Raw genomic sequence first — 21,424 nt, 5'->3', positions numbered from 1 at the left:
GAGGATTTACAGGAGACTTGCAAAGAGTTATCTGCCTGTCCTAGGATCTGATTGTCTCCCTCAGCTTTGGCATCTTGCTGCAGCTTAATTTAGCTCAGTGAGGAGAGCCAGGAGTGCATGTTCCCAGCTGGGCACAGGAGGGGGGTCTGGGCTGTCTCCTCCAGGCTTGGGTGCCTTCCCCTGCAGAGGGGAACAGGGGGGTCATTTGTTTGTGTCTTGGTTCCCCCAGCTGAGAGATGAGAACGTCCTTGTTTCTTCACAAGGATGCTCTCACAGGATTTGTTCCTTCTTTGTGAGGTGAAAACCTCACAGGGCTCTGTCTGAAGGGCAAAGCCAGCTGGGATTTGCTGCAGAGGATGGGAGGGCAGGTGGAGGGTGCTGGGGCTGGGGCTCTTTCTGCACAGTCTCCCCGTGGGTCGGGAGTTGCAGGTTCTTTCCCAATCCATGGATAAATGTCTCAGTGCTCTTCCCAACTCACAGCTGTCCCTCTGTTTGCTCCTGGGCACCCCCTTGGCTGCTTTCCCTCCTTGCACAGTCATGGGGAGATTCTCAGAGGCAGCAGAAACAAAGATGTTCTGAGCCAGTTTGCCAGGATACAGGTCTGACAAAAACTGCTAATGATGCAAACTCATTATCTGTAAACATGCCCTATTTCTTGGAGATGTTTTAGAAAATTAAACATGCTGTTGACTCAAAAGTTTACCTTTATGCAAATCAAAATGTCAACATCTGGCGGGAAGACTCATGGATTTTTTTTCAGCCTGTCTGTAGCGAGGGGCTGTCTTCTCTATTTTGGTTTTGCCCAGACACTCCTCATCATAATCATGCTAAGCACATCCTGAAGTGATTTTTCTGGTAAAGGCAAGTGTAGAGAGCTAAGCATTAAATGCTCTTTCAAAGCCACCAGGAATATCAGTGTTTGCTTGTTTTCTGGTCTGTAACAGATGCTGGCATTCAGCATTTGGAGTGCCTGGGGAAAAAAGGGAAAAACAAAGATTGCCACGACAAGGTTAGCAAATGACAGTTATTTGTCAGCAAATCTCCTCCCCCTGCAGTGAGGCTGCTGCTCCTGAATGGGAGCTCCTGGCTCCCTGTGGGCTCTGCACAGAAGGGCTGTGGTGGCACAGAGTGACAGGCAGAGCTCGCTCAGAGCCGCCAGGTGACAGAGAGCCCCACAGCACCAGCTGTGCTGCTCGCCCCAGCCCACCCTGGCAGGCTTTAAAAGGCACTTGGGAGGAATCAGTGGCAGGTAATTGACTGGCCTCCAACAGACCCTCTGCTCACTGGCACTGCCACAGCCACTCAGGCAACAGAATTCTGAGAGCAGCATAATTCTGGTGAGTTTGAGGGAGCTTTAGGAGATTTTTGAGAGTAGGAATATTCACCCACACACACTTGCACATCCACACAGAGGATCCAGTGCTCAGCTCTGCAAGTGTAAGACCCTTCTCTCTGTGCCCAGCTCAACCTTTGGTGGCTGGCCCTGCACAGCAGTGATGCAGAAGTGCCCAAACATCCCCCACTGGCCTCACTTGCCCACTGTGGGCGTTCTCCTTCCACCCCAGGCCCCTGCCATTCCCTCCTGGATTTCCTTCTCTCCCTCCTTTGCAGCCTGGGAATTAAAAATGCAGATTTTTCATCAGCTCCCTTCCCTAAAGTGGGTCTCAGCCATGGTACAGCTGCTTTCCTGTTCCTTTTTAACCACCAGGCAGCTCTTGCCTCTGGATTCCCTCTTGGGCCAGACCTGCTGTTGGCACACTGAGCTCTCAGTCATGCCATGGGCACCAAGCCCTTCCACATGCTGTGCTCTAACCCTATTCCAAGCTGTGGGAAATGCAGGGCAAAGCAGCTCTGCTGTGCTGCTTGGCAGTGTGCAATTAGCTTGAAGCACTGACATATAAATAAAAAACAGTGGACGTGCACATAAACAAAATCTATTGCATCTCCTGCTTTCTGGAGTCAAGTGCTGTGCTGGGAAAACATTGCCTCTTCATCAGGTTTTATCTCTGGCAATCAATTCATTGGGCCAACCAAGAAGCTTTAGAGGAAAGACACAGATTTTCCAGGTTTTGTTTTCAGAGCTGGCCAATCCTCTCCATCACCCTGAAAATGAGTTTCTGAGCGAGGCTGGGAAAATGCAAACCCAGTGGGACCCAGCAGAGCTTTGGTGCTCCCTCCTTCCCCCAGCACATGCCAAGGCTTCCCCTGGGGTTCCAGGCACGTTTCTGCCACCCCTGCCAGGGCAGGACAGTGTCCCAGGCTGGGTGTCAGCAGAGGGTTCAGTGCAGAAGCACTCTGACTCCTGCAGAAGAAAAAACATTGCAGCAAAGCATTCACAGGCTGATGTTTTGGTAGTGAGAGTGTTATTTTTTCCCCTCATGGCTATAAATCTATAGGTTACATTCTTCTCAGTGCCACAGGGAAAATGCTCTTTTATGAGAAAGGCAAAGAGTGGAGTGAGTGAGCTGATATTACCCTAAAGGAGGCTGGGACACACTGGAGCAGTCAGGAAGCCTTTGGGCCACTTGCAGAATTGATTTTGCCTTTCTCAGACACAAAACATGCTCCAAACCCTGTCTGGCTATTGCCTGGGTGTCACTGTCATATTTTCTGGAAAAATCCCTTCGCCAGGATTTCTTCTCCTGGGAAGATGAGAAGCCTCAGAGAAAAATGAAACCAATAATTATCTGATTGTTTCTCCTGTGTTTTGCTGCTTTGGAATGTGGCTGGAGATTATTTATCCAACAGGTTGGTTGTTTCGTTGGTTTCATGTGAATTGTTTCAACTTAATGACCAATCACTGTCAGGCTGTGTCAGACTCTGAGGAGAGAGTCAGGAGTTTTTCATTAGTATCTTGTTAAACCTTCTGTCTGCATCCTTTCTCTATTCTTTAGAGTTTAGTATAGCATAATATATAATGTCATATAATGTCATATAATGCCATATAATGCCATATAATGCCATATAATATAATGCCATATAATGCCATATAATGCCATATAATATAATGCCATATAATGCCATATAATGCTATATAATATAATGCCATATAATGCCATATAATGCCATATAATGCCATATAATGCCATATAATGCCATATAATATAATGCCATATAATGCCATATAATGCCATATAATGCCATATAATGCCATATAATGCCATATAATATAATATAATATAATATAATATAATATAATATAATATAATATAATATAATATAATATAATATAATATAATATAATATAATATAATATAATATAATATAATATAATATAATATAATATAATATAATATAATATAATATAATATAATATAATATAATATAATATAATATCCTTCTAAGAACATGGAGTCAGATTCATCATTTCCTTCCTGCCGTGGGAAACCCCAAAAATACCACAGCTGGGCACACACTGGTCCCACCAGGAGAGTGGGATTTGCAGCAGAGCAGAGGATCAGTGATGTGCTGCAGCCCTGCCACTCTCACCTGGCCTTCTCCAGGTGCTGGGTGTCACCATGGCTTCACTGAGCAGCCCCTGTGGTCACTTTGGGGCTGCTTTGGGCCAGAGGAAGGCAGAACTGGCCACACATCCCTGCTGGCTTCACCAGAGTTCCTGTGGCTTTGCCAGACCTGCTGGTTATTATTGACACTGGGTCACCCTCCAGGTGCCCTCAGAAGCTCCAGGTGAGCTCTGGGCTCAGTTGTGCTGAGGGTTTCCCACCTACACAGCCCCACCACACCTGCAGGGTCACCTGGGGCTGGGGCTGAGGCAGGACACAGTTCCCTGGCTCGGAGATCACTGGGAAGTTGTGTCCCCAGCGCTGGTAGGACACAGCTGGTGGCTTCCCCAACACCATGGATGGCTTCCTCGTGGAGCCCCATCCCTTCCTTCCCTAAGCACCAGGGTTTGGGTGACACTGGTCAGATTTGGTGCTTTCCACCCAGACCCTGAGGCTGCAGTCCAGTGACAGGTTAAAATTCCTCTGCAACCAGAGGAGCTGGCAAAGGGCTTTCCTCTGCAGCACCTGCTACAGTCCTGGAATAACAGGAGCACAGGTGCTGAAGCTGTAAGGAAAAGCATTAGAAGATATCACAGTGCAAATAAACTGCAAGAGAAGATGAGGCAGGAGCTGCAATAAGCAATATGTGAAGGACTTCCCAACAGTGTGGATGTCCCAGCAGTGTGCTGATCCTGGTGCTGGCTCATCCCCCTGAGGGATGATTTCTGCTGTGGTCAGAAGGCAAGCTCCAGACTAACCCACTGACCTCACAGGCAGGCTGCAAGCTGTCTACCACAGCAGCTTTGGCAGGGAGAGCTGACCCAGGGGGCCACGCAAGGAGCCAAAAAATGATGCTACCCATTGCCAAAGAAATCCATCACAGCACACAGAGCCTCACTGCCAGATGCACCTTGGGCTGGCCAGGAGCTGCAGAGCTGGCCCTGCCACAGGAGCTGCTGACAAGTGACAAATCCAGAGGGATGAGGGGGAGGATCAGCAGCCCAGGCCACAAGAGAGGCCATTGTGGGGCTGGCAGGGAGCGCGTGCCAGGCTCCTTTGTCACCCTGCTGCCACTCAGGGCAGGGACAGGAGCTGACAAAGGCTCCTCAGTGAAAGAATCATCCCTCTGTGAGTGAAATGCAGTTTGCAGTTGTGCTGGGCTGGTGGGATTCAAATGGAACTTGTTGTGCCAGCACTCCAAATAGAAAGCCTTGCAAGGAAGGATTCTTAAAATGCTCCACTGGAGATATTTTGGCTGTGTCAAAGGGAGGTGGAAGGAAGAGGGCTGGGGAAAACAGAGAAAAGGAAGCATACATGAGTTCTGTTATGCAGAAACTAGAGCCTAGAAAAGTCTGCACACTAAGCTATACCCCAGAAAAGCAGGAGACTGGTGGTTATCCTGTGCAAGCCCTCATCCTGCATTGTGTCAGGTTAAAACTGGAACCTTAAAGGATTACCTTTCTTCTAGGAACTGAGCTGGGACACAGCTGAGAACCTGTCATGCTTAGATCTGCTCTCTTTATGGTCTGGGTCTCCAAATCACTCAGAGCAAATACTTTTCCATCCATATATGATAACACTCATAAACACAATCATAAATGTGCAAACCTTGGCACTGTCTTGATCTCAAAAGGATTGGGATTTTTTTTTCTGTTTAGTTTTAAGCAAGGAGGGATTACACCATGGAGCTCAGTAGAGTTGGGCTGCCTCTTTGATTTATAATCCTTCCTTTGCTTTGTGCTCAGGATGAATGTGATGCTGTTCCCAGCCTCGTGGCAGCCTAGGTGCTCAGGGCTTGTCACCATCATATTTTCTGAAAAATCTCTTTGCCCTGATAATTCACAGAGGTACAGAATGGTTTGGGTTGGAATGGATCTTCAGGATCATCTCATCCCACCCTCTGTCATTCACAGGGACACCTCCCACTGTCCCAGGTGCTCCCAGCCCTGTCCAGCCTGGCCTTGGGCACTGCCAGGGATCCAGGGGCAGCCACAGCTGCTCTGGGCACCCTGTGCCAGGGCCTGCCCACCCTCACAGGGAACAATTCCTAATTCCCAACATCCCATCCAGCCCTGCCCTCTGGCAGTGGGAGCCATTCCCTGTGTCCTGTCCCTCCATCCCTTATCCCCAGTCCCTCTCCAGCTCTCCTGGAGCCCCTTCAGACACTGAAAGAAGCTCTGAGCTCTCCCCAGAGCCTTCTCTAGGCTGAACAGCCTCAACTGTCTCAGCCTGTCTCTGTAGCAGAGCTTCTGACAGCTTCTGATAGCTTCACCTTGTAGTAACTTTCACCCCAGACATAAAATTCACATTTAACCATTTAACCAGTGCCATAAAGACACCAGCCTTCCTTGCCCAGTTTTGCCAAGAGTGAGAGTTAGCTGTGGGCATCAGTATCCCTGGTGCACCTGTCTTGGTTTGGAAAGACAGGTGCCTGCTAAAGGAGCCTCCCCTGAAATGGAGAATGCAAACCCTCCCCACCCCTCCCAATTGCTATGAATTTTAAATTAAGGGGCTCTCAGGCAAAAAAATATGGGAGCAGGAAATAACAGTTCTTTAATAGGGAAGGGAAAAAATAAAATGATAAAATACAACAATGCAATACACTAGAACAACACTGACAGAGTCAGAACACGACCTGACACCCTGTGGGTCAGGGTGTTGGTAGCAGTCCAGTTGGAAAAGGGGCTGCAGCCCTCCTGGAGTGTCAGGGGTGGTTCTGTTGGAGCAGGGGGTCCTGTAGGAAAGGGGTGAATTCTTCCTCCAAAGATCCGTGGAAGTAGCAGCAGCTGCTGTTCCTCTGGGGAGTCCAGTGGAGAAGAGCCGTGCTGGTGTGTCAGAATCTCCAGATTATATCTGGGTAGGAATGCTTGGCTCCTCCCTCTGGGCGGAGCATCTCACAATGGGATGTTATAGTTCTTATCAGTCATGGGGTGACATTCAATAGCCCCTTATCAGCAGATGTTCCCTGCTGAGGGACCTTGATTATGATCACTCAGGAAGAGAGATAAGGAGCATTGCCCACTTGACACCAGACACTGCCATACAGATGGCAATAGAATACATCTTGCCTTGCAATCTGGAACAGCACCTCTCTGAGCTGGTTTTGTGTGTGTGTGTTCTATTTTTGTGTTTATGGCTGGCTTCAAGCAGAGACACCAAATACCAGAGCAGCACTTTCTAGCATTCTGCTCTGTTTGATTTAGAAATAAGCTGTTACATGACCCAGAGAACACATGAAGCCTGGTGACCCCCTCACCTTCTCCTGTGGGCACCCTTTGAAGTTGAATGGAAGTGGAAGCTGGGAGCCTTTCCCTTGCTGAGCAGATTATTGCCACCTCACTTCTCTGTGTGCCCACCTTTTCCATCCTGTAGGAAACCAGCACATGTGAGTTGGTTTCTCACATGAAACCCCATCTCTGTGTCAGGCTGGGCTGGAGGTGGCCAATGGTCCTTGAGGCAGGGACACAGTGTGTGGTTCCTGAGTTTTACTTTCATTTTTTCTCCAGGAGTTGGGTTGACAGACAGGGGGAAGTTGTTGCTGGTTGGGAATCAGGCAGCCCTGGCTGGGGCTGGTGGGAAGGACAAGGGTCCTTGGGACACAGCTGGAGCTATCCCACAAAAGCAGGAGAGCCAGCTGGGAAGCTTAAAGCCCTGGTCTTGTCTGTGCCATGAATGATGAAGGCACAGGAACAGCAGGAGGTTCTGCTAAGGAAGATGCTCCTCTCTCCTGACTTTGAAGCCCCCACCTGGTGTCTAGGGAGGAGCTGGAGGCCCAGGAATCCATCCCCACGGTGGGAATCCCCTTTTCCAGCCACACTTGGCTGTGCATGTGTATTTCTGCATCCAGCAGTGTGAAAATCCAATGGTATTGACTGAGGCATGCAGGAAATACAGTGTCTCAGCCCAGCAAAGCCCAGATCAATCAGCTAATTACTTCAGAGGAGGTTTGCAGCAGGCAGCTGCTGGTCCCTGACAGACCCTCTCAGCCCATCTGCTGCCAGGCTGAGCGTCCTGGGCTTTGCTGGCAGAGCTTCAGAGCAGCCCCGAGGGGATGTGCAGAGCTGTTCTCTCCTGCCACGCCCGGCTGGGTTTGCTGCTGCCTCTCTGTCTGCCTCAGTGGGCTCAGGCAATCTCACTGAATCTGTTCTTATCGATTTAGGAAAAGGCTTTGATTCTGAAAACTGCAAGCTCTTACTCACGAAACTATGACAACTTGGTATTAGCTGCAAATCAATGACCTTTTTAAATGCAGTCTAAGCAACAAAACTCACTTACTGCTAAACCCTGATAAGCCTGGTTCTGGGACAAGTCAAACCTTTATCTTAACTGCCATATGATCTTTTCCAGCTTGATAGTTCCATTTACTGTATCAATAAGGATTATAACCCATCTGCAGTGAGATTTTACCCTCCCTGGAAGCTCTTGTACAGCAGATGATATTGAAAAGGAAATATTTTTTTTTAACTTCTCTCCATACCAAGTATTTTCCAATATATTATTCTTATTCCCTGTTTCCTTTCCAGCTCCTTCTGTCTGCCTTCCTGATCTTGGCTGTTCTGAGGCCCAGCAGAAGCTGTGAGCACAGCAGAGAAGGTTGTTCCACGTGACAGAGCTGAGGCTGGGATGGTGGCCACAGGCTGGAGTTGTCCAAGAGCCTAGGGACACTTGTGGCCTCCTTCCCCCTGGGGCTCCTTACCCACCCTTCCCATCAGTGGGTGGGAATAATCCACCAGGGCTGGCATTGCTGGGCTTGGACTGTGCCAGGAAAATTGGCATCATCAGGTAAAATTCAGACTCTTTTTGGTGGAATGATCCATAACATAATGCCTTGTGGTATTTTTGGGGTCCCCAATGAAGGTGAGGAAAGGAAGGATTTAACTTTGTGTTTTTAGAAAGTTAATTTATTATTTTATGATATTATATTATTAGAGAATGCTATACTAAACTATTCTAAAGAATAGAGAGAGGATACAGACAGAAAGCTAGAAAGAATAATAATGAAAAGCTCATGACTTTTTTTAGAGTCCTGACACAGCTTTACTGTGATTGGTTATTGCTTATCCAACCATTCCATGTTATCCAACCATTCCAATTGTTATCCAACAATTCACATGTTGGATAAACAATTTCTAACCATGTTCCAAAGCAGCAAAACACAGGAGAAGCAAATTAGGTAACATTGTTTTCCTTTTTGTTTTCCTTTTTCCCCAAGGCTTCTCAGGAGAGAAATCCTGGGCAAGGGGATTTTTCCAGAAAATGTGATGGTGACAATCCCTCCTCTTGAATTTTGTTCTCCCCCTGTGTGGGTGCTGAGTCCCATGGGGCTCCTTCTACCTGGGCACCCTTTGGGTGGCATTTAGCCCCCAGCTCCCTGTGCAGGCATCTGGAATGAGATCCCAAACACCATCCCAGCAGCTCAGGAATTGAGGAGGCTGCTCCCAAAGGAGCTGCAGTCAGATGCCACCTGAGGCCAGCTGGGTGTCACCCCAAAGCAGCGAGGCAAAGCCTGGGGACTGGAGGCACTGGAGCATCCCCACCCAGGCTCTGCAAATGCCAGGGAATCCGGGAGAATAATGGGCCCATTTATTCCCCCAGGGGGGAAATGTCAGAAAACACTGAAATGAGAAAAAAATTGCCTCTTTGTTCTGCAAATGGTCGTCATTGTGAGAAAGTTTATCCACCCTCTGGGAATTCATTTAGCATCATCAAAGAGAGGCTTTACAAAAGTGACTTCTTATTTACCCAGAGTGGTTTCAGTGAGCAGTTTCTTTTCTGGAAGGAAGGATGGTGCAGTGGAGTTCCCCTGGCTGAGAGGAGCTGTGTCTCTGCTCTGCAGAGGTGCAAAGGTGCAGGGCAGAGGAAGCCTGCTCCCATTCAGGAGTGATTTAAGCCACCATGAAATGCTGCAGGAGCTCCCTTAGCCATGGGAATGCACTCACAGGGGTCAAGCTGCTCAGTGGAGCTGATTTTTCCTCCCTTCCCATGAAAGGCTGGTTAAGAAGATGTTTGTGTATACAGGATTTAACAACTTTAAACTGCACTGGCCAGCCATGAGCAGCCTGTGGGAGGCCTTGGGGACAGCACAGAACAGTGTTTTTAGGAGGATGTTTTATTTATGGTATTCATGGCTGTTGCCATTAGAGGCCCTGCAAAGATCAGACCTTGCTGTGAATATATATTCACTGAGGAAATCATTCTGGCCCCACAAACCTCACACTGAGCACCTCCAACAGACATGTTCTCATGGAAAGCATTTTCCTGCTCCAGCAAAGTGTTGGTTACTGGTTTATGTGTAAAAAAAACCCCTCTCATCTTTTTGCCAGATTCATACCTTCACACTTCTAAAAGTGATTACACTTAATTCAACCAAGTAAGAAAATAAATGTTTTTTTCAGCCTTCTTGGAGATCTTGATTTTTTTTTTTTTAAGCTTTGAGGCTGCCTTATGGCCAAGCTTTGGTCAAACCACAACCCCACTTCTTACAAAAGAGCTTCTGGGATAACCAAAGGCTGTAGAGTCAGCCTTTCTTGGCTCTAACTCTGCCTTTAGCAGCCTTCCCATCCATCACCCCCATGCAGTCACCCCAGAAAGGCACCAGGAATGAGCCCCAGGCTGTGCTGGGACAGAGGGTGTGGGGCCACAAAGCCAGGTTCACAACTGCCCTTTGGTCAGACATCAGCAAAAAGTGACTTATTTTCCACACTGAGTTCACATGCAAAGGGGGAACCCCACTCCCCCCACCCCTCCAGTTCTGAGTAATTTTGCAGCTTAGGAATATTTCACATTCTTCTCTCACCATAATGTGAAGGCCAGATATAACTTACTGATTAATGGGGGCCACGGAGTGCAATAAATGCAGCTTTAAAGGAAATTCATTTCACAGCAAGCACAATCACTCTTGCAGAACCCCACCCCCTGGATACACTGGGTGGTTTCTGCCTGCAAATTTAAGAGTGCCTGAGGGAATTGGGTACCCAGGTCCCATCCAGAGTCTGTAGGGTTTGGCTCTTTGGTTGCTAGAAATGCTTCTAGAATCTCAGCCCCTGGGGTGTGTCCTGGGCTGCCCTCTCAGTTTGGGATCTTGCATAGGTACACACCCTAAAATACAAATAAAAGCTTTTCCCTTGTGTTTTTTTTTTCTTTTTTTTACCATGTTTTACTGGTGGAGGAGTGAGCTGGGGTCCCACAAGCAACATGTGAATGCTGTGGCTGGCCTGAACTCCCCAGAGCATCTTTAGCTGTGGCCAAAACAAACCTAAATCAGGAAGGGGAGCACTGCTGCTGAGGAGCATGGGCACATTTGCTACTGAAAAGAGTTTGGGGAAGCAGCTGATGGGACTTGTCTGGTGGTTCAGGAGAGGAAAAAGTGACTTGTGATACAAGGGATGAGAAATGTCAAAAGAGGAGCAGAAATTGTGCGCTATAAATATTCACTGAGAGCCACACAGCCAAAATTGGACCCCCAGGCTGCTTGGATGAATAATCAACACCCCTAAATTCACAAATTTGGAAATCTGTGAGCTTTTCAGGTGAGTATTGCACATGTGGGGGAAACCAGACCAGTGCTGGTCACCCACCCCTGGGTGCTCACAGCATTGGGGGGCATCCGAGCCCCTCACATGGTTTTATGTGCCAGGGCATTCAGCTGTCCTTACTCCTTGGTGAAATAAAACCACAGACTCAGGAAAAGTTGGGAAAACCCTCTAAGATCCCCTCAGCACTAACCTGTGGCATTCACATTCTCTGAACAGAGATAATTCCCTCTGTCAGGGTTTCTCCTGGAGAAGCGCAGAGAGAAGAACAAAAACCAGTTCTTATCTCTGCTTGCTGCTCCCGTTGTTTTTGCACTTGTGGAATGTGTTAGGCAGATTGTTTACCTGGAGAGATTTGTCAATTGGATTCTGCTGAGGATTGTTTTGTTTCTTTGGCCAATCAATCAAAGCTGTGTCCTGGCTGTCTCAGGCAGTCATGGGTTTTCTTCAGTATCTCTTGTATAGCATAGTATCTCTTTAATATAGTAGAGTATAATGTAATATAATATAGTTTAATAAAGCAATTGTTCAGCATTCTGAAGCACAGAGTCAAATCCAATCATTCCCTGCATCAGGGGCACCCTGAATTCAATACTAACCCCTGTCCCCAGGGGTTTTAAATCCCTTCAGGGAAGGTGACTCCTTAGCAACCTGTTCCAATGTTTTACAGCATTTCCAGTGGAGGAAATTTCCCATTACCCCATCAAACCTCCCCTGGCCCAGCCTGGGGCCGTTCCCTCTCCTCCTGTCCCTGTTCCCTGGAGCACAGCCCGACCCCCCCCCGGCTGTCCCCTCCTGGCAGGAGCTGTGCAGAGCCACAAGGGCCCCCTGAGCCTCCTTTGCTCCAGGCTGAGCCCCTGCCCAGCTCCCTCAGCCCCTCCTGGGGCTCCAGACCCTTCCCAGCTCCATTCCCTTCCCTGGACATGCTCCAGCCCTGCAGAAATGCCTTTTCTGTAGTGAGGGGCCCAAAACTGACCCCAGGAGTGAAGGTGCAGCCCAGGTAGGAGGGTTTAAAGAAGAGCCTGGGGGATGAAAGAAGCCAGGAGAGCTGCCTTTCAGCAATAATTAGGGGGGGAAAGGGATGCAGACTCAAATCACTGAAGATGCTGCACGGGGAGCTGCTGGTGGACGAGCAGGAAGGTTCCTCAGGTCCCTGCCTGGCTTGGAGAAGCCTGCTGCCTTTGGAAGCCCAGGGGCTGCTCTGTGCAGTGCCCTGTCCTTCCCTGAGCAGCAGAGGGGTCACACACACTCAGGCCAGGCTCTTGTTGTGCTTGGGGTCTCCATAAAGAGGCCCCAGCTGAGCCCACGAAGCCCCTCCAGACTGGAATCGCTCTGACAGCCCTGAACCCTGGCTGCATGGCAGAGCCAGCTGCTGCTTAGGGAGATGAACCCACTCTGTGCTCCCTTCTGACAAACAGGAGAGCTTGGGGGGTGTGTGGAAGCAGCTTTGTGCCCAGGAGGTGCCACAGAGCATCCAGGCCTTGTCTGTCCTCCTCTGGGTTGCAGAACAGCACTGCTGCTTCAGCTCTTCTGTGGCAAACTGGCACTTACTAAAACCTGGTTCCACGCTGTATAATTCCTATGGCTTTTATTAATGCAGACAGTATAGGCCCCATAAAGAAGAAAAATTACCAGTGGAAGATAAAACTAAAATACTAGTTGCATTACAATCACATTCTAGTGCTGCAATAAATTGCATGAAGCCAATAAAGCAAAACTAACTGAAGATATTTGACACAAACCAAAAATGAAATGAGAGTCATTATGCAGCCTGCTACGGGGACCTGCCTTGATGTAGTTAAAGCAATAAACTACCTGGGAGTAATCTTTACTTATTTTAAATTGCATATTCCAATTGCAAAGCTGTTTCTGGCATTTCTGCCACACTTACTTTAGTCTGCTCAGAAAAAGAATTACATGTCTGGATAAGTCATGTCCTATTAAATGGGCATCATATCTGCAGCACTCATAAGTCACTTGAGTCATAATATTGTTTATTCTAACATTAGTCATTATTTTCTGTCATAAATTAGCTGTTCTCCAGAAGAGTGGGAACGAGATGGAGCCAAGGTTGCAATTATTGCCTGCATCCATGCTGGCACACAGAACAGATGAGGTGGCTATCTCTGCAGAGGAATTATCAGCATCGGGCCATGGGTCAATTATAACAAATGTATTCATGCCATTAGCCCCCAGGTACCTTCAATAATAAGAGTTTGCATTCCTTTCCCTCCCTAATTATTCTCCTCCATGGTTTGGCTGACCCACACATGTGTCAGAATAAGCAGCAGCAGCAGCAGCAGTGCCTTCTGCAATATCCAAGGTTAAACCCTCCCAGCCATCATTTCCTGCCAGCCCCTCTAATCCTGCCTGCCCAGGGGATATTTGCATGCAGATAGGGTGCACGGTGTGTCTTTGCCATGCAGCCAGCCCTGCTGCTAATTAATTGTCAGCTGGGCTGCCTTTTGGAGCAGAGGGAGCAGCCCTCCCCCTGCTGCCCTCCAGTTCCAGTCTGATTTCCCTGTCCCTGAGCAGGACCAGGGCACATCCCCATCCTGGGGACCTGCTGTGCTCCACCCCTGGGCTCAGAGCCACTTTTGGCTGGGATGCATCAAGTCCTGTTTGTGTACAAACCCCTTTTAGTTAAAATGGAGTGTTTTGCCCCAAAGGGAGCAGGCCATTATAGCAGTGACTGGTGCTTTATAAGACAGCTCGTTCCCTCAGGGAAGAGGCAATCAGTTGCCCCAGCTGAAGACACATTCATACTTGAATTAAAAACCTTCAATGGCTGCTTTTCTAAATTGCCTCTCCTACAGAGAGAGTTGCCAGGCTCAAAAAAAAAAAAGAAAAAAAAAAAACAAAAAAAAAGAAAGAAAAAACGAGAAAACCAGCTGACTTGCACATCAGTTTGTTCCCTTGCCAACACACCTATCCCCCTGGGAATCTGTGCCTGTGGAAATCTAGAGCTCTGTTCCATGCAGGCTTCAGGTGCCCCTCACCCAGGTGGGACCAGCTGTGCAGAGAAGAAGCTGGGCTGCCTCAGACCCATCACACCCTGCACCAGGATCACGTGGAAAAGCTCTTTACAAAATCAGACTGCTTTGGGTTCAAAGGGACCTTAAAACCACCTTGTTCCATCCCCTACCATGGGCAGGGACAGCTCCTTCCACCCAGGGCTGGCCTTGGGCACTGCCAGGGCTCCAGCTCACCTCGCTCCCACCTGGGCTGGCTTTGCTCCATCACACCCAGGCTGCCTTCCTGAGGGGGCAGGAACAGCTCCAGGCGCTGTTCCCTCCTCTTTTCAGCATGCTGGGAAGGACAGAAGTCTGTATAATCTCATTTTGGACACTGGCTGAGAGCAAGCATCTAAAAGAGGCTGTAAATGCAGGGCAAGCCCATATGGACAGATTCCATGTGGGATTCTCTCCACATCTGGTGATCCACAGCTTCCCACCTCCAGAGACTCAGATAATGCCATCACATTTAACAGCTGTCAACAGATTTTTGTCCCACAGGTTCAGCCTGTAATTGGATAAAGCTGTGTCAGTATTTTGTGTCCAAGGTGTTGTGTGACAGCAGCTTCAGCTCAGCAACAAGCAGGGAAAAGCAACATCTCCTCTGGGGTTTTGGCCCTGCTTTGGTTGGTGGCTCCATGTCCATGGAAAAGACTGAGGAGAAGGACACAAGCTACCTTAAAGATTATTTTTTAGGCTTTTAAAAATAAAGCAGCTCTCAGGCACCAAAGGAACACCATGAGCCCAAGGACACACCTTGCCCCTTTTTCCATGGGCCTGCCCTTGCCAGACTCGGACTTGGTGCTCACTGCCTTCCCTTCCTTACCCCTCATAATAAAAATGACAAAAAACATTTTTACACCTAGAAAATACCTTCTTAATGTACCTTATAACATATACACCTTGTCATATAACAGACCTTAATATTCTAATACCTTATAATATACCTTAAATAACTCAGCCTTACAGGCAGGAATTTAATGTCCTCTTTGTGCAGCTCTGTTTGGCGTGGTGGGAATGCAGAGCCACCCTTGTTCCCTCTGGAGCCAGAGGCAGGACACGAAGCAGCTCCTCCAGAAAGGCCCTGGCCAGCACACAGAGCTGATGGGAGCCCAAAGGAAGAGAGGAAACCCAAGCAAATTTAGTAAGAGAAAACCACTGCTTTTCTACTTGCTTCTTGGTGGGTTTGCTGATTTTCTGTCGCTTCCACACAAGCACAGCTGCACACACAGACATTGCAGGGGATGCTGGGGCTGCAAAGTGCCACATTTTCTGCATTTACACAATATTTCCAAACTCTCTGACCGTGGGGGCTCTGTTTCAAGGCAGGGGCTTGTTTTACCTGGCTGTGCCCAGCCCAGGCTGTGCCAGGCTTTAGGGCTCACTTGGAACCACTGCTCCTGGCAGAGCAGCGCCTGCTTGTGCTGTGGGAGCATTTTTGAACAAGCACACAGCTCTCCAGCCCAGCTGAGGCTGTCACAGGGTGGGTGAGGGCTGTGGGGGCACTGCCCAGCCTGCCAGGACACTCCAAACCCCTCTCTGCTGCAAACAGCAGCCACCCTCCCTCTGGGAAGCAAGTGGGGCTGGAGGTTTTGCTTTCTGTTTGCAGAGTAAATAAGAGCCTGAAATGTGCAATTCCACTTCAGTGCAGAATCAAGAGGTCTCATCTTGTGACTGAAGCATTCACAGTGCTGAGCACAGATGCCCTCCTGCTCACCTCTAAAGTCTGCATCCTCTCTGTGCTTCCCACGCCTCCTTTGCCTTCACCTCCAGGATGTCTGTCTGGCTTTTGAAATATCACTGCTCTCCTACTGTTAAAGTATGTGGAAGGATGAATCTTTTATCTCCCTTTTCTATTTGGGAGGTTGATTCTGGGTTCATTGGTTAGTTTTAAGATGTTACAAAAGCATCTGCCTGGTGGGATTTAAAGATGCCAACCCTCCCAGTGTTATTTCAATGCAGGTAATGGCAAGTAGATCCCCCTGCTTTTTTTACACACTGTTAGGAGGAAAAGCCTGTCTGGAATAAGGATGTAGAGATAAGAAGAGATTAGAGATTCAAGCTGAAGGCAGCTTGCTTGCATGGAGAGCACGGGGAGCAGCACAGCTGAGCCCAGCTCTGCCCTTCTGCAAAGGATGCTCCAGAGCAGCTGTGGCTGCACCTCCTGGCCTTGCAGGGTGCTCCCTCTGACAGGGGGATGTTCCTGCATCCCCCAGACTGAGCCCTGGCTGTAAACCCTGGCCTGAGCTCTGTAAGAGCATGAGAACTGTTTGTGAGCCAGGTCCCCCCAGGCAGGCCCAGTCTGGGCTGCAGGCTGTCCCCAGGGAAGCCACCCCATGGAGCTGTCCCTGGAAAATCACTGGATGGATGGAACTGCACCTGCTCAGGGTGAGCTGGAGAGGTTTCACCCGTGTCAAAAAGGACTCGTGACAAAATCGGTGATTTCTGGAAAATGCTGGTGCTGCTGCCAATGCACACTGTTGTTTTACAGGTTATTTGGGTGTGAATTTTTCAGTTTTGCCAGGTTGCAAACTGAACTCCAGAGCTCTGCAGGTCTGAGGCACCAGCCTGACTCAGCTCACTCCTGAGAGCTGCCCACACCCACAGCTGAGAGCATCCCCTGCTTTATTCTCCTCTGCTTTGTTCCTCAAGCACTGAGGAGAGCTCCAGCTTCATAGGAAGTTAAAGTCATCTAATTTTCTGGATCAAAGTGTCTCCTGTTTTTGTTGTAATGAAGCAATTTGACACTTTTGGTAATACAAACATTCCCAAGTCTAATTAGAGGGGCAGCTGTTCTCAATATCTCCAGAAAACTCTTCCAGATCAGCGCAAGAACATGGCCAAAAATCACAGGACACCAGAGGATGGGAATATTTCCTTCCAGCAAGGCTCTTCTGTCTGCTCCAGCTCCCCATCCCCCTGCCCCATATTGACAGAGGAGCTACAAAAATTCCTGGGTTTTGTGGCTGCCAAATCCAGCAGCCAGGCTATGGGGGAGTGATGGTGCAGGGTGAGGAGCAGCACGGAGCAGGTCAGGGCTCCAGCCTGTGCAGAAGGGGAGCAGGGACCAGGGGAAGGGAAGGGGAGGGAAGGGGAAGGGGAAGAGAAAAGGAAAAGGGAAGGGAAAAGGGAAGGGAAGAGGGAAGAGGGAAGAGGGAAGAGGGAAGAGGGAAATGGGAAGGGGAAGGGGAAGGGGAAGGGGAAGGGGAAGGGAAGGAGAAGGGGAAAGGGGAAGGGAAAGGGGAAGGGAAAGGGAAGGGGAAAGGGGAAGGGAAAGGGAAGGGGAAGGGGAAGGGAAGGCTGCCTTTGTGCCCTGGAGTTCTGGAGCTGCCTGAGGTGTCCCCTGCTGGGCTGGGGCCGTGTGCCAGGACAGGGTTTGGCTGTGGGTCAGTTCTCATCACACTGCAGAGCTGGGGGAGCAGAGCCTGAGCCCAGCCTTGGGCAGGAGGGAGCGTTAATGGAACCATTTGTGCCCAGCCATGATGGAGCTGTGAGCCCACAACTAGAGACAGACAGGCTTGGCTCTGCTTTCAGGGAGCAGCAAGCTGCAGTCCTGTCTCAGCTCCCTCCTGGAAATCGGGGTGAGAGCAGCAGATTTATGGGAGCTGCCGTGGCCAGGGCTCCGTGGGGCTGTGTTCAGGTTGTGTCCATCCTGCAGAGACTGGGGAGATGAGCAAAGCTCCATCCTGACCCTGCAGTTCAGGAAAAGATGCTGTGTCCTGTAAGAGCCTGAATGAGGGATGTGGCACTCCAGGGGCTCTCCAAAATGCAGTTTATTGGATCCAAGGTGTTACAGCAGCCCAGGGTGGTGGGTGACAGAGCTGTGCCCACAGCTGTCAGCTCCAGCTGCAGGCAGGCCTGGAGACCCTTTGGTTTTGGTTACAGTGCATTAGAGACTTTTCTTTGCTGAGCATCTTCATACAGCAGAACCAGTCTATACCTTAACTTTTACCTATAGCCCATCATAACTACTTTAGTTACCATATCCATGTTACTATTCTCCAGTCACTAAAGTCAGTTTAAGCTGGAAGTTGTTTTTCAGTTTTCTTGCAGTGGAAAATTCTGAGACATTTTTTCTACTTGCACCATTGCTGCCTTGTTTACCTGTGCTCTCTTTCTGCTTGGTAAAAACATCTTCTTGTTTGGGGTGGGTTTATCCTTTGCTCTAAGCCATAAAACCCCTTCTAACTAACACAGCCTTTGCCTCCTTGGTTACCCAGTGAGACTGGCTCAGCAATTCTTTTCTTCTGTATCAAAACTTGCTTCCATCTCTATTCCTTCATCAGATTCTACATTCAAAAATCTTTCTGCCAAGCACACACATATCTGTGAGACTTTCTTGTCAAACTTTCATCCTCCCCACAGTGTCCAGGGCTGGCCAGACAAGGCTGGGTCCCAGCCTCAGGCTCTTGCTCACACCCACAGTGCCAAAAAGCAATTTATTCATTTTGTCTCCTGAACAAGTATTAAGATGAATATCAAAACATAATTGTCTCAACAATCTTTGGGCTTTTACTTATCAGCTGATGATAAGGCTATAGAGGGATATGTTCATTTGTCTGCAGATCTCTGTAATCCTATTAAGTTTCAAGTGATATCTGTTAAACTGCACATATACACACATTTGTTGGGGAAAGTATTTAACACCCACATCCACAGAGTCTCTCAGCACAATTCCCTGCTGCACTGCCAGGCTAAGTGCCTCTGCATGGACAACCTGCCTCAATTAGCCATGGATCACTCAGGGTCAAAGACCCCTCCTAGCAAAACATCAGGAATGCTGCTGGAGCTAAACTGGGCAAAAAGAAACATTTCCCCCTGTATTTTATTCTGAGTTTCCTTCTGAGAAGAGGGAGTTTTCTTGGCTCTGTGTTTGATACCTGGAATCTGTGGGACCAGGCTGGGGCAGAGCTGATGCTTAAATCTACCACTGGTGCCTTGACCAGCAGCAACCCAGGCACAAATCCACAGGGAGCAGGAGACTTCTCCCCTCTTCTAGGCTGCATCTAAATCAGGAGAGCCCATTTGGGGAAAAACCACAGAGATTTTCAGCCACCAAAAATCAATATCCTGGGCTTCAATAGAAAAGGAAGAGCAAGGCTGATCTTTCAGCCCCAAAGCTGGCAGTGGCACAGGTTGGCTTTTGCTCCAAAAGCTGGACTCCAGTAGCTGCTGCCCAGGTGCAGATGTGGGGTGCAGAACCCCTGAGGCTGTGGCTCAGGACACCAGGGTGCAGTGGGATGTGACACTGCCCATGGGGACAGGAGCCCGCTGTGACTCAGCCCTGGCTGGCTGGATGGGCATGGTCCTGGCTCCCTGCAGCCTTCTGGCCTCCCAGACTCCCAGGAACAGGTATTTTTCCCAGGTGCAGAAGTGCCTGACACTGCAGGTAGGTGACAGGGAGGTTGTTCCAAGGCCTGGAGGGATGCTGGTGTTTGGAGAGATAAAGAGGCATCAGGGCATGGATGTCTCTGGGTGCAGGGAGCTCTGAGTGCTGATGCCCTCCCAGGGTACCATCCCTGCTGGATCCAGGTCCACCCCCTGCCCCTTCTTTGTGCTCATTCTGGAGCACCCAACACGCCTGCAGTACCCACCACAGACCATCTCCTGCACATTGCCTCCCAAAATTACTCTGAATTTTTTTGTTGGATCCCCTCCCCTTTTACACCTTAGTTTGCCACAGGTGGCCCTGATTGGTCATTTAATCAATGCATTTCACATGACTGGCTAATTAACAACCTTATGAGGAAAACAGCAATACAGATTGTTAAAAAACACCCCCTGCAGATTGTTTTACTATTTGGCTATCATTGTTTATCTCCTTATCAACTTATCCTGCTCTCTCTCTCTCTCTTTCTGACCAGACTGTCACTTCCACACCTTGGAATTTATTTTCTTATTATTCCCTTAATCCAGGCTGGGAGGCACAAAGGCACACAAAAAGGAGCTGTAATTTATTGTGGCTGGGTAGGTGGGGTTGTCAGGGGGCAGCCAGGAGAGGGTTTGGTCCCTGTTGGGTGCTGCTAAAGGAGCAGAGGCTTCTCCCTGACTCCTGTTAAACACTGAGCTGAAATGCAAAGTGATGGGGAAACATAAGGAAAATAAGGCAGGAAGTGGCATTAGATATATTGATAATTTGGGCAAATCACTCCTGTGGACCTTCTTTGATTGCTTTATCTGTTCAGTCTGCCTTGCTAAGTGCTGCTATCACACAAGCATAATAAAACAAGAATATATAAATGGAAGGAATTAAGAGCCATCCTATTGGGACCAATTTAATCTTTGCTTCATTTAAAAGGAGAACATGGCTCCCTTATCTAATGTACATAAAACTGCTCTTTATTCCCCAGGTTTACATAGAGATGACAGATCTATATAAATATGGATCTGCTCCTTTTCCCCACTCTGTTGTGAGGAGAGCCACCTTCCACCACATCTCTGGATACTTGAAGGAATATGATGGCTGTAATGCTGCCCTGTGGCATTTCTGAGAAAGGAGAATCAGGATGTGGCAGCATCCTTTGGAAGGCACGAGCTCTGGCAGTGGATGTTTCAGGGTAAAAAGCAACAAGACCATGAGGAAGAGCTGGTATTATAGTATAACCAATAGATTGTTTAGCTTACAGAATATGCATGAGCTTATTAAATGTTGTGTATAACTTACAGAATATGCATGAGCTTATTACTTGTAGTGTATAAAAGTCTGGTGCTTATCAATAAAGTTGGAGCTTGCTGATTCTTACATTAAGAGTCCCAAGACTTCCCTCACCTCAACACAGCAGAACCCCTGTCCTGGCAGGGGTGTCTTTGCTTTTGGTAATTTTGAAATCTCTCACTGGTCCTGTTCCCAGCACTGAATGGGACCTGAGCCACTGTGGGTTCACACCCCTCCCCAGGTGGAACCATGTCCTTTTCTGCAGGACTCACTCAGAAATGGGGATGACTTTCCTCTCACACAAAGTCTCCTGTGAACTGTCGTGTTCAGGCCACTCAGAGTCCCCAGTTTTACTGGGGAATTGTCACTGACGTGTTTTATGAAAAATCCTTTCCTTGGGATTTTTCCTCCTGAGAAGCTGAGAGGCCTCAGGAACAAAATGCAAACAGTGATTGTCTGCTGATGTGGGATGCAACAGGTGGATCTGGGATTGGTCTCATGTGGTTGTTTCCAATTAATGGCCAAGCACAGTCCAGCTGTCCACACAAACCCTTGTTATTCATTCCTTTTCTATTCTTAGCCAGCCTTCTGATGAAATCCTTCCTTCTATTCTTTTAGTATATTTTTAATATAATGTATATCATAAAATAATAAATCAGCCTTCTGAACATGGAATCAACATTCTCATCTCTTCCCTGACCCTGGGACCCCTGTGATCAC

The sequence above is a fragment of the Fringilla coelebs genome (genome assembly GCF_963513975.1).
Source record: "Fringilla coelebs genome assembly, chromosome: 20".
NCBI lineage: Eukaryota > Metazoa > Chordata > Aves > Passeriformes > Fringillidae > Fringilla > Fringilla coelebs.
The sequence above is the reverse complement of the archived record's forward strand: the minus strand, read 5'-3'. Positions refer to the sequence as shown.